Source organism: Triticum urartu, chromosome 6 (assembly GCF_003073215.2).
Source record: "Triticum urartu cultivar G1812 chromosome 6, Tu2.1, whole genome shotgun sequence".
In the NCBI taxonomy this organism is placed as follows: domain Eukaryota; kingdom Viridiplantae; phylum Streptophyta; class Magnoliopsida; order Poales; family Poaceae; genus Triticum; species Triticum urartu.
This window is the reverse complement of record NC_053027.1, coordinates 73,524,681-73,534,778: the sequence shown is the minus strand read 5'-3', so window position 1 is coordinate 73,534,778 and position 10,098 is coordinate 73,524,681.

The following is a 10,098-nucleotide window of genomic DNA, read 5'->3' as shown; positions in this document are numbered from 1 at the left end:
CCCAATCCTAAACATAGCACATGATCTTATAGTTCGTTTGCTACAGTTTTTACAATGTCAAGTATCTTTTCCTTAGACCATGAGATCGTGTAACTCCCGGATACCTGTAGGAGTGCTTTGGGTGTACCAAACGTCACAACGTAACTGGGTGACTATAAAGGTATACTGCGGTATCTCCAAAAGTGTCTGTTGGGTTGACACGGATCAAGACTGGGATTTATCACTCCGTATGACGGAGAGGTATCTCTGGGCCCACTCGGTAATGCATCATCACAATGAGCTCAAAGTGACCAAGTGTCTGGTCACGGGAATCATGCATTACGGTACGAGTAAAGTGACTTGCCGGTAACGAGATTGAACGAGGTATTGGGATACCGACGATCGAATCTCGGGCAAGTAACGTACCGATTAACAAAGGGAATTGTATACGGGGTTGGTTGAATCCTCGACATCGTGGTTCATCCGATGAGATCATCGTGGAGAATGTGGGAGCCAACATGGGTATCCAGATCCCGCTGTTGGTTATTGACCGGAGAGCCGTCTCGGTCATGTCTACATGTCTCCCGAATCCGTAGGGTCTACACACTTAAGGTTCGGTGATGCTAGGGTTGTAGAGATATGAATATGCAGTAACCCGAAAGTTGTTCGGAGTCCTGGATGAGATCCTGGACGTCACGAGGAGTTCCGGAATGGTCCGGAGGTGAAAAATTATATATAGGAAGTGCAGTTTCGGCCATCGGGAGAGTTTCGGGTTCACCGGTATTGTACCGGGACCACCGGAAGGGTCCCGGGGGTCCACCGGGTGGGGCCATCCATCCCGGAGGGCCCCATGGGACAAAGTGGGGAGGGGAACCAGCCCATAGTGGGCTGGTGCACCCCCCTAGGCCCACCCCATGCGCCTAGGGTTGGGAACCCTAGGGTCGGGGGGCGCCCCACCTGGCTTGGGGGGCACTCCACCCCTTGGCCGCCGCCCCCCTGGGAGTTCCCATCTCCTAGGGCCGGCGCACCCCCTAGGGGGCCTATATAAAGTGGGGGAGGGAGGGGGCAGCGGCACCCTTGTGTCTTGGCGCCTCCCTCTCCCCTGCTACACCTCTCCCTCTCGCAGTATAACGGCGAAGCCCTGCTGCAGTGACGCCATGCATCCACCACCACGCCGTCGTGCTGCTGGATCTTCATCAACCTCTCCTCCCCCCTTGCTGGATCAAGAAGGAGGAGACGTCACGCTGACCGTACGTGTGTTGAACACGGAGGTGCCGTCCGTTCGGCGCTAGGATCTCCGGTGATTTGGATCATGTCGAGTACGACTTCCTCATCCCCATCCTTGAACGCTTCCACGCGTGATCTACAAAGGTATGTAGACGCAATCCGATCACTCGTTGCTAGATGAACTCATAGATGGATCTTGGTGAAACCATGGGAATTTTTTTTGTTTTCTGCAACGTTCCCCAACAGTGGCATCATGAGCTAGGTCTATGCGTAGTTCTCCTTGCACGAGTAGAACACAATTTGTTGTGGGCGTAGATGTTGTCAACTTTCTTGCCGCTACTAGTCTTATCTTTCTTCAGCGGTATTGTGGGATGAAGCGGCCCGGACCGACCTTACACGTACGCTTACGTGAGACTGGTTCTACCGACTGACATGCACTAGTTGCATAAGGTGGCTAGCGGGTGTCTGTCTCTCCCACTTTAGTTGGAGCGGATTCGATGAAAAGGGTCCTTATGAAGGGTAAATAGAAGTTGACAAATCACGTTGTGGCTATTACGTAGGTAAGAAAACGTTCTTGCTAGAATCCTTTTGCAGCCACGTAAAACTTGCAACAACAATTAGAGGACGTCTAACTTGTTTTTGCAGCAAGTGATTTGTGACGTGATATGGCCAAAGTTGTGATGAATGATGAATGATATATATGTGATGTATGATATCATGTTCTTGTAATAGGAATCACGACTTGCATGTCGATGAGTATGACAACCGGCAGGAGCCATAGGAGTTGTCTTTATTTTTGTATGACCTGCGTGTCATTGAGAAACGCCATGTAAATTACTTTACTTTATTGCTAAACGCGTTAGCCATAGTAGTAGAAGTAATAGTTGGCGAGCAACTTCATGGAGACACGATGATGGAGATCATGATGATGGAGATCTGGTGTCATGCCGGTGACAAGATGATCATGGAGCCCCAAGATGGAGATCAAAGGAGCTATGTGATATTGGCCATATCATGTCACTATTATTATTTGATTGCATGTGATGTTTATCATGTTTTTGCATCTTGTTTACTTAGAACGGCGGTAGTAAATAAGATGATCCCTCATAATAATTTCAAGAAAGTGTTCCCCCTAACTGTGCACCGTTGCGACAGTTTGTTGTTTCGAAGCACCACGTGATGATCGGGTGTGATAGATTCCAACGTTCACATACAATGGGTGTAAGACAGATTTACACATGCAAACACTTAGGTTGACTTGACGAGCCTAGCATGTACAGACATGGCCTCGGAACACAGAAGACCGAAAGGTCGAGCATGAGTCGTATAGAAGATACGATCAACATGAAGATGTTCACTGATGTTGACTAGTCCGTCTCACGTGATGATCGGACACGGCCTAGTTAACTCGGATCATGTTATACTTAGATGACTGGAGGGATGTCTATCTAAGTGGGAGTTCATTATATAATTTGATTAGATGAACTTAATTATCATGAACTTAGTCTAAAATCTTTACAATATGTCTTGTAGATCAAATGACCAACGTTGTCCTCAACTTCAATGCGTTCCTAGAGAAAACCAAGCTGAAAGACGATGGCAGCAACTATACGGACTGGGTTCAGAACCTGAGGATCATCCTCATAGCTGCCAAGAAAGATTATGTCCTACTAGCACAGCTAGGTGACGCACCCGTCCCACGGAACCAAGACGTTATGAACGCTTGGCAGACACGTGCTGATGATTACCCCCTCGTTCAGTGCGGCATGCTTTACAGCTTAGAACCGGGGCTCCAAAAGTGTTTTGAGCGACACGGAGCATATGAGATGTTCGAAGAGCTGAAAATGGTTTTTCAAGCTCATGCCCGGATCGAGAGATATGAAGTCTCCGATAAGTTCTTCAGCTGTAAGATGGAGGAAAATAGTTCTGTCAGTGAGCACATACTCACTATGTCTGGGTTGCATAACCGCTTGTCTCAGCTGGGAGTTAATCTCCCGGATGATGCGGTCATTGACAGAATCCTCCAGTCGCTTCCACCAAGCTACAAGAGCTTTGTGATGAACTTCAACATGCAGGGGATGCAAAAGACCATTCCTGAGTTGTTCTCAATGCTGAAATCAGCGGAGGTAGAAGTCAAGAAGGAACATCAAGTGTTGATGGTCAATAAAACCACTAAGTTCAAGAAAGGCAAGGGTAAAAAGAACTTCAAGAAGGACGGCAAGGAGGTTGCCGCGCCTGGCAAGCAAGCTGCTAGGAAGAAGCCAAAGAATGGACCCAAGCCCGAGACTGAGTGCTTTTATTGCAAGGGAAGCGGTCACTGGAAGCGGAACTGCCCTAAGTACTTAGCGGATAAGAAGGCCGGCAAAACAAAAGGTATATGTGATATACATGTAATTGATGTGTACCTTACTAGTGCCCGTAGTAGCTCCTGGGTATTTGATACCGGTGCAGTTGCTCATATTTGTAACTCAAAGCAGGGGCTGCGGAATAAGCGGAAACTGGCAAAGGACGAGGTGACGATGCGCGTCGGGAATGGTTCCAAGGTCAATGTGATCGCCGTCGGCACGCTGCCTCTGCATCTCCCTTCGGGATTAGTTTTAAACCTTAATAATTGTTATTTAGTGCCAGCTTTGAGCATGAACATTGTATCGGGATCTCGTTTAATTCGAGATGGCTACTCTTTTAAATCTGAGAATAATGGTTGTTCCATTTTTATGAGAGATATGTTTTATGGTCATGCTCCTATGGTGAATGGTTTATTCTTTATGAATCTCGAACGTGATGCTACACATGTTCATAATGTGAGTACCAAAAGAAGTAAGGTTGATAATGATAGTCCCACATACTTGTGGCACTGCCGCCTTGGTCACATAGGTGTCAAACGCATGAAGAAGCTCCATGCTGATGGACTTTTAGAGTCTCTTGATTATGAATCATTTGACACGTGTGAACCATGCCTTATGGGTAAAATGACCAAGATTCCGTTCTCAGGAACAATGGAGCGAGCAACCGACTTATTGGAAATCGTACATACTGATGTGTGCGGTCTGATGAGTGTTGAGGCTCGCGGTGGCTATCGTTATGTTCTCACCCTCACTGATGATTTAAGTAGGTATGGGTATATCTACTTAATGGAACACAAGTCTGAAACCTTTGAAAAGTTCAAGGAATTTCAGAGTGAGGTTGAAAATCAACGTGACAGGAAAATCAAGTTTCTACGATCAGATCGTGGAGGAGAATACTTGAGTCATGAATTTGGCACGCACTTAAGAAAATGTGGAATAGTTTCACAACTCACGCCACCTGGAACACCTCAGCGTAACGGTGTGTCCGAACGTCGTAATCGCACTCTATTAGATATGGTACGGTCTATGATGTCTCTTACTGATTTACCGCTATCTTTTTGGGGCTATGCTTTAGAGACTGCCGCATTCACTTTAAATAGGGCTCCGTTGAAATCCGTTGAGACGACACCGTATGAATTATGGTTTGGGAAGAAACCTAAGCTGTCGTTTCTAAAAGTTTGGGGATGCGATGCTTATGTCAAGAAACTTCAACCTGAAAAGCTCGAACCCAAGTCGGAAAAATGCGTCTTCATAGGATACCCAAAAGAAACTATTGGGTACACCTTCTACCTCAGATCCGAAGGCAAGATCTTTGTTGCCAAGAATGGGTCCTTCCTAGAGAAAGAGTTTCTCTCGAAAGAAGTAAGTGGGAGGAAAGTGGAGCTTGATGAAGTATTACCTCTTGAACCGGCAAATGGCGCAACTCAAGAAAATGTTCCTGAGGTGCCTGCACCGACTAGAGAGGAAGTTAATGATAATGATCAAGATACTTCTGATCAAGCTCCTACTGAGATTCGAAGGTCCACAAGGACACGTTCCGCACCAGAGTGGTACGGCAACCCTGTCTTGGAAATCATGTTGTTAGACAACGGTGAACCTTCGAACAATGAAGAAGCGATGGCGGGCCCGGATTCCGAAAAGTGGCTAGAAGCCATGAAATCCGAGATAGGATCCATGTATGAAAACGAAGTATGGACTTTGACTGACTTGCCCGTTGAACGGCGAGCCATAGAAAATAAATGGATCTTTAAGAAGAAGACAGACGCGGATGGTAATGTGACCATCTATAAAGCTCGGCTTGTCGCTAAGGGTTATCGACAAGTTCAAGGGGTTGACTACGATGAGACTTTCTCACCGGTAGCGAAGCTGAAGTCCGTCCGAATCATGTTAGCGATTGCCGCATTCTATGATTATGAAATATGGCAAATGGACGTCAAAACGGCATTCCTTAATGGTTTCCTTAAGGAAGAATTGTATATGATGCAGCCGGAAGGTTTTGTCGATCCTAAGAATGCTGACAAGGTGTGCAAGCTCCAACGCTCGATTTATGGGCTGGTGCAAGCATCTCGGAGTTGGAACATTCGCTTTGATGAGATGATCAAAGCGTTTGGGTTTACGCAGACTTATGGAGAAGCCTGCGTTTACAAGAAAGTGAGTGGGAGCTCTGTAGCATTTCTCATATTATATGTAGATGACATACTATTGATGGGAAATGATATAGAACTCTTGGACAGCATCAAGGCCTACTTGAATAAGAGTTTTTCAATGAAGGACCTTGGAGAAGCTGCTTATATATTAGGCATCAAGATCTATAGAGATAGATCGAGACGCCTCATAGGTCTTTCACAAAGCACATACCTTGATAAGATATTGAAGAAGTTCAATATGGATCATTCTAAGAAGGGGTTCTTACCTGTATTACAAGGTGTGAAATTGAGTTCAGCTCAATGTCCGACCACGGCAGAAGATATAGAAGAGATGAGTGTCATCCCCTATGCCTCGGCCATAGGGTCTATTATGTATGCCATGCTGTGTACCAGACCTGATGTAAACCTTGCCGTAAGTTTGGTAGGAAGGTACCAAAGTAATCCCGGCAAGGAACACTGGACAGCGGTCAAGAATATCCTGAAGTACCTGAAAAGGACTAAGGAAATGTTTCTTGTTTATGGAGGTGACGAAGAGCTCGTCGTAAAGGGTTACGTCGATGCTAGCTTCGACACAGATCTGGATGACTCTAAGTCACAAACCGGATACGTGTATATTTTGAATGGTGGGGCAGTAAGCTGGTGCATTTGCAAGCAAAGCGTCGTGGCGGGATCTACATGTGAAGCGGAGTACATGGCAGCCTCGGACGCAGCACATGAAGCAATATGGGTGAAGGAGTTCATCACCGACCTAGGAGTCATACCCAATGCGTCGGGGCCGATCAAGCTCTTCTGTGACAACACTGGAGCTATTGCTCTTGCCAAGGAGCCCAGGTTTCACAAGAAGACAAGGCACATCAAGCGTCGCTTCAACTCCATTCGTGAAAATGTTCAAGATGGAGACATAGAAATTTGTAAAGTACATACGGACCTGAATGTAGCGGATCCGTTGACTAAACCTCTCCCTAGAGCAAAACATGATCAACACCAGAATTCCATGGGTGTTCGATTCATCACAATGTAACTAGATTATTGACTCTAGTGCAAGTGGGAGACTGTTGGAAATATGCCCTAGAGGCAATAATAAAAGCATTATTATTATATTTCCTTGTTCATGATAATTGTCTTTATTCATGCTATAATTGTGTTATCCGGAAATCGTAATACATGTGTGAATAATAGACACCAACATGTCCCTAGTGAGCCTCTAGTTGACTAGCTCGTTGATCAACAGATAGTCATGGTTTCCTGACTATGGACATTGGATGTCATTGATAACGAGATCACATCATTAGGAGAATGATGTGATGGACAAGACCCAAACCTAAACATAGCACAAGATCGTATAGTTCGTTTGCTAGAGTTTTCCAATGTCAAAGTATCTTTTCCTTAGACCATGAGATCGTGTAACTCCCGGATACCGTAGGAGTGCTTTGGGTATACCAAACGTCACAACGTAACTGGGTGACTATAAAGGTAGACTACGGGTATCTCCGAAAGTGTCTGTTGGGTTACATGGATCAAGACTGGGATTTGTCACTCCGTATGACGGAGAGGTATCACTGGGCCCACTCAGTAATGCATCATCATAATGAGTCAAAGTGACCAAGTGTCTGGTCACGGGATCATGCATTACGGTACGAGTAAAGTGACTTGCCGGTAACGAGATTGAACGAGGTATTGGGATACCGACGATTGAATCTCGGGCAAGTAACATATCGATTGACAAAGGGAATTGCGTACGGGGTTGATTGAATCCTCGACATCTTGGTTCATCTGATGAGATCATCGTGGAGCATGTGGGAGCCAACATGGGTATCCAGATCCCGCTGTTGGTTATTGACCTGAGAGTCGTCTCGGTCATGTCTGCTTGTCTCCCGAACCCGTAGGGTCTACACACTTAAGGTTCGGTGACGCTAGGGTTGTGAAGATATGTATATGCAGAAACCCGAATGTTGTTTGGAGTCCCGGATGAGATCCCGGACGTCACGAGGATTTCCAGAATGGTCCGGAGGTAAAGAATTATATATAGGAAGTGCTGTTTCGGGCATCGGGAGAAGTTTCGGGGTTATCGGTATTGTACCGGGACCACCGGAAGGGTCCCGGGGGTCCACCGGGTGGGGCCACCTATCCCGGAGGGCCCCATGGGCTGAAATAGGATGGAACCCAGCCCATAGTGGGCTGGGGCGCCAGCCCCTATAGGCCCATGCGCCTAGGGTTCCACCATGGAAGAGTCCATGTGGTGGAAGGCACCCCTAGGTGCCTTGGGGGGGAGGGAATCCTCCCCTTGGCCGCCGCCCCCCCCCCTAGTAGATCTCATCTACTAGGGCCGGCGCCCCCCCCATGGCACCCCTATATATAGTGGGGGGGAGAGGAGGGATTTCCACCAGCCCCTGGCGCCTCCCTCTCTCCCCGTTACGTCTCCCTCTTGTAGTATTGGCGAAGCCCTGCTACTGTGACACCCTGCATCCACCACCACGCCGTCGTGCTGCTGGATCTTCACCAACCTCTCCTCCCCCCTTGCTGGATCAAGAAGGAGGAGACGTCTCCCGTCCCGTACGTGTGTTGAACGCGGAGGTGCCGTCTGTTCGGCGCTGGTCATCGGTGATTTGGATCACGTCGAGTACGACTACATCATCACCGTTCTTTTGAACGCTTCCGTGCGCAATCTACAAAGGTATGTAGATGCATTAGATGACTCGTTGCTAGATGAACTCCTAGATGATCTTGGTGAAATGATTAGGAAAATTTTTGTTTTCTGCAACGTTCCCCAACAGTGGCATCATGAGCTAGGTCTATGCGTAGTTCTTCTTGCGCGAGTAGAACACAATTAGTTGTGGGCGTGGATTTGTCAACTTTCTTGCCGTTACTAGTCTTTTCTTGCTTCAGCGGTATTGTGGGATGAAGCGGCCCGGACCAACCTTACACGTACGCTTACGTGAGACCGGTTCCACCGAATAACATGCACTAGTTGCATAAGGTGGCTGGCGGGTGTCTGTCTCTCCCACTTTAGTTGGAGCGGATTCGATGAACAAGGTCCTTATGAAGGGTAAATAGAAGTTGACAAATCACGTTGTGGCTTTAACGTAGGTAAGAAGACGTTCTTGCTAGAACCCTAATTCAGCCACGTAAAACTTGCAACAACAATTAGAGGACGTCTAACTTGTTTTTGCAGCAAGTGGGTTGTGATATGATATGGCCAAAGTTGTGATGAATGATGAATGATCTATATGTGATGTATGAGATGTTCATGCTATTGTAATAGGAATCACGACTTGCATGTCGATGAGTATGACAACCGGCAGGAGCCATAGGAGTTGTCTTTATTCTTTTATATGACCTGCGTGTCATCAAGAAACGCCATGTAAATTACTTTACTTTATTGCTAAACGCGTTAGCCATAGTAGTAGAAGTAATAGTTGGCGAGCAACTTCATGGAGACACGATGATGGAGATCATGATGATGGAGATCATGGTGTCAAGCCGGTGACAAGATGATCATGGAGCCCCAAGATGGAGATCAAAGGAGCTATGTGATATTGGCCATATCATGTCACGTTTATTAATTGATTGCATGTGATGTTTATCATGTTTTGCATCTTGTTTACTTAGAACGACGGTAGTAAATAAGATGATCCCTCACAATAATTTCAAGAAGTGTTCCCCCTAACTGTGCACCGTTGTGACAGTTCGCTGTTTCAAAACACCACGTGATGATCGGGTGTTTTATTCAGACGTTCACATACAACGGGTGTAAGACAGATTTACACATGCAAACACTTAGGTTGACTTGACGAGCCTAGCATGTACAGACATGGCCTCGAAACACAGAAGACCGAAAGGTCGAGCATGAGTCGTATAGAAGATACGATCAACATGAAGATGTTCACCGACGTTGACTAGTCCGTCTCACGTGATGATCGGACACGGTCTAGTTAACTCGGATCATGTAATACTTAGATGACTAGAGGGATGTCTAATCTAAGTGGGAGTTCATTAATAATTTGATTAGATGAACTTAATTATCATGAACTTAGTCTAAAATGTTTGCAATATGTCTTGTAGATCAAAATGGCCAACGTAGTCCTCAACTTCAACGCGTTCCTAGAGAAAACCAAGCTGAAAGACGATGGCAGCAACTATACGGACTGGGTCCGGAACCTGAGGATCATCCTCATAGCTGCCAAGAAAGATTATGTCCTACAAGCACCGCTAGGTGATCCTCCCGTCCCACAGAACCAAGACGTTATGAACGCTTGGCAGACACGTGTTGACGACTACTCCCTCGTTCAGTGCGGCATGCTTTACAGCTTAGAGCCGGGGCTCCAAAAACGTTTTGAGAGACATGGAGCATACGAGATGTTCGAAGAGCTGAAAATGGTTTTTCAAGCTCATGCCCGGAT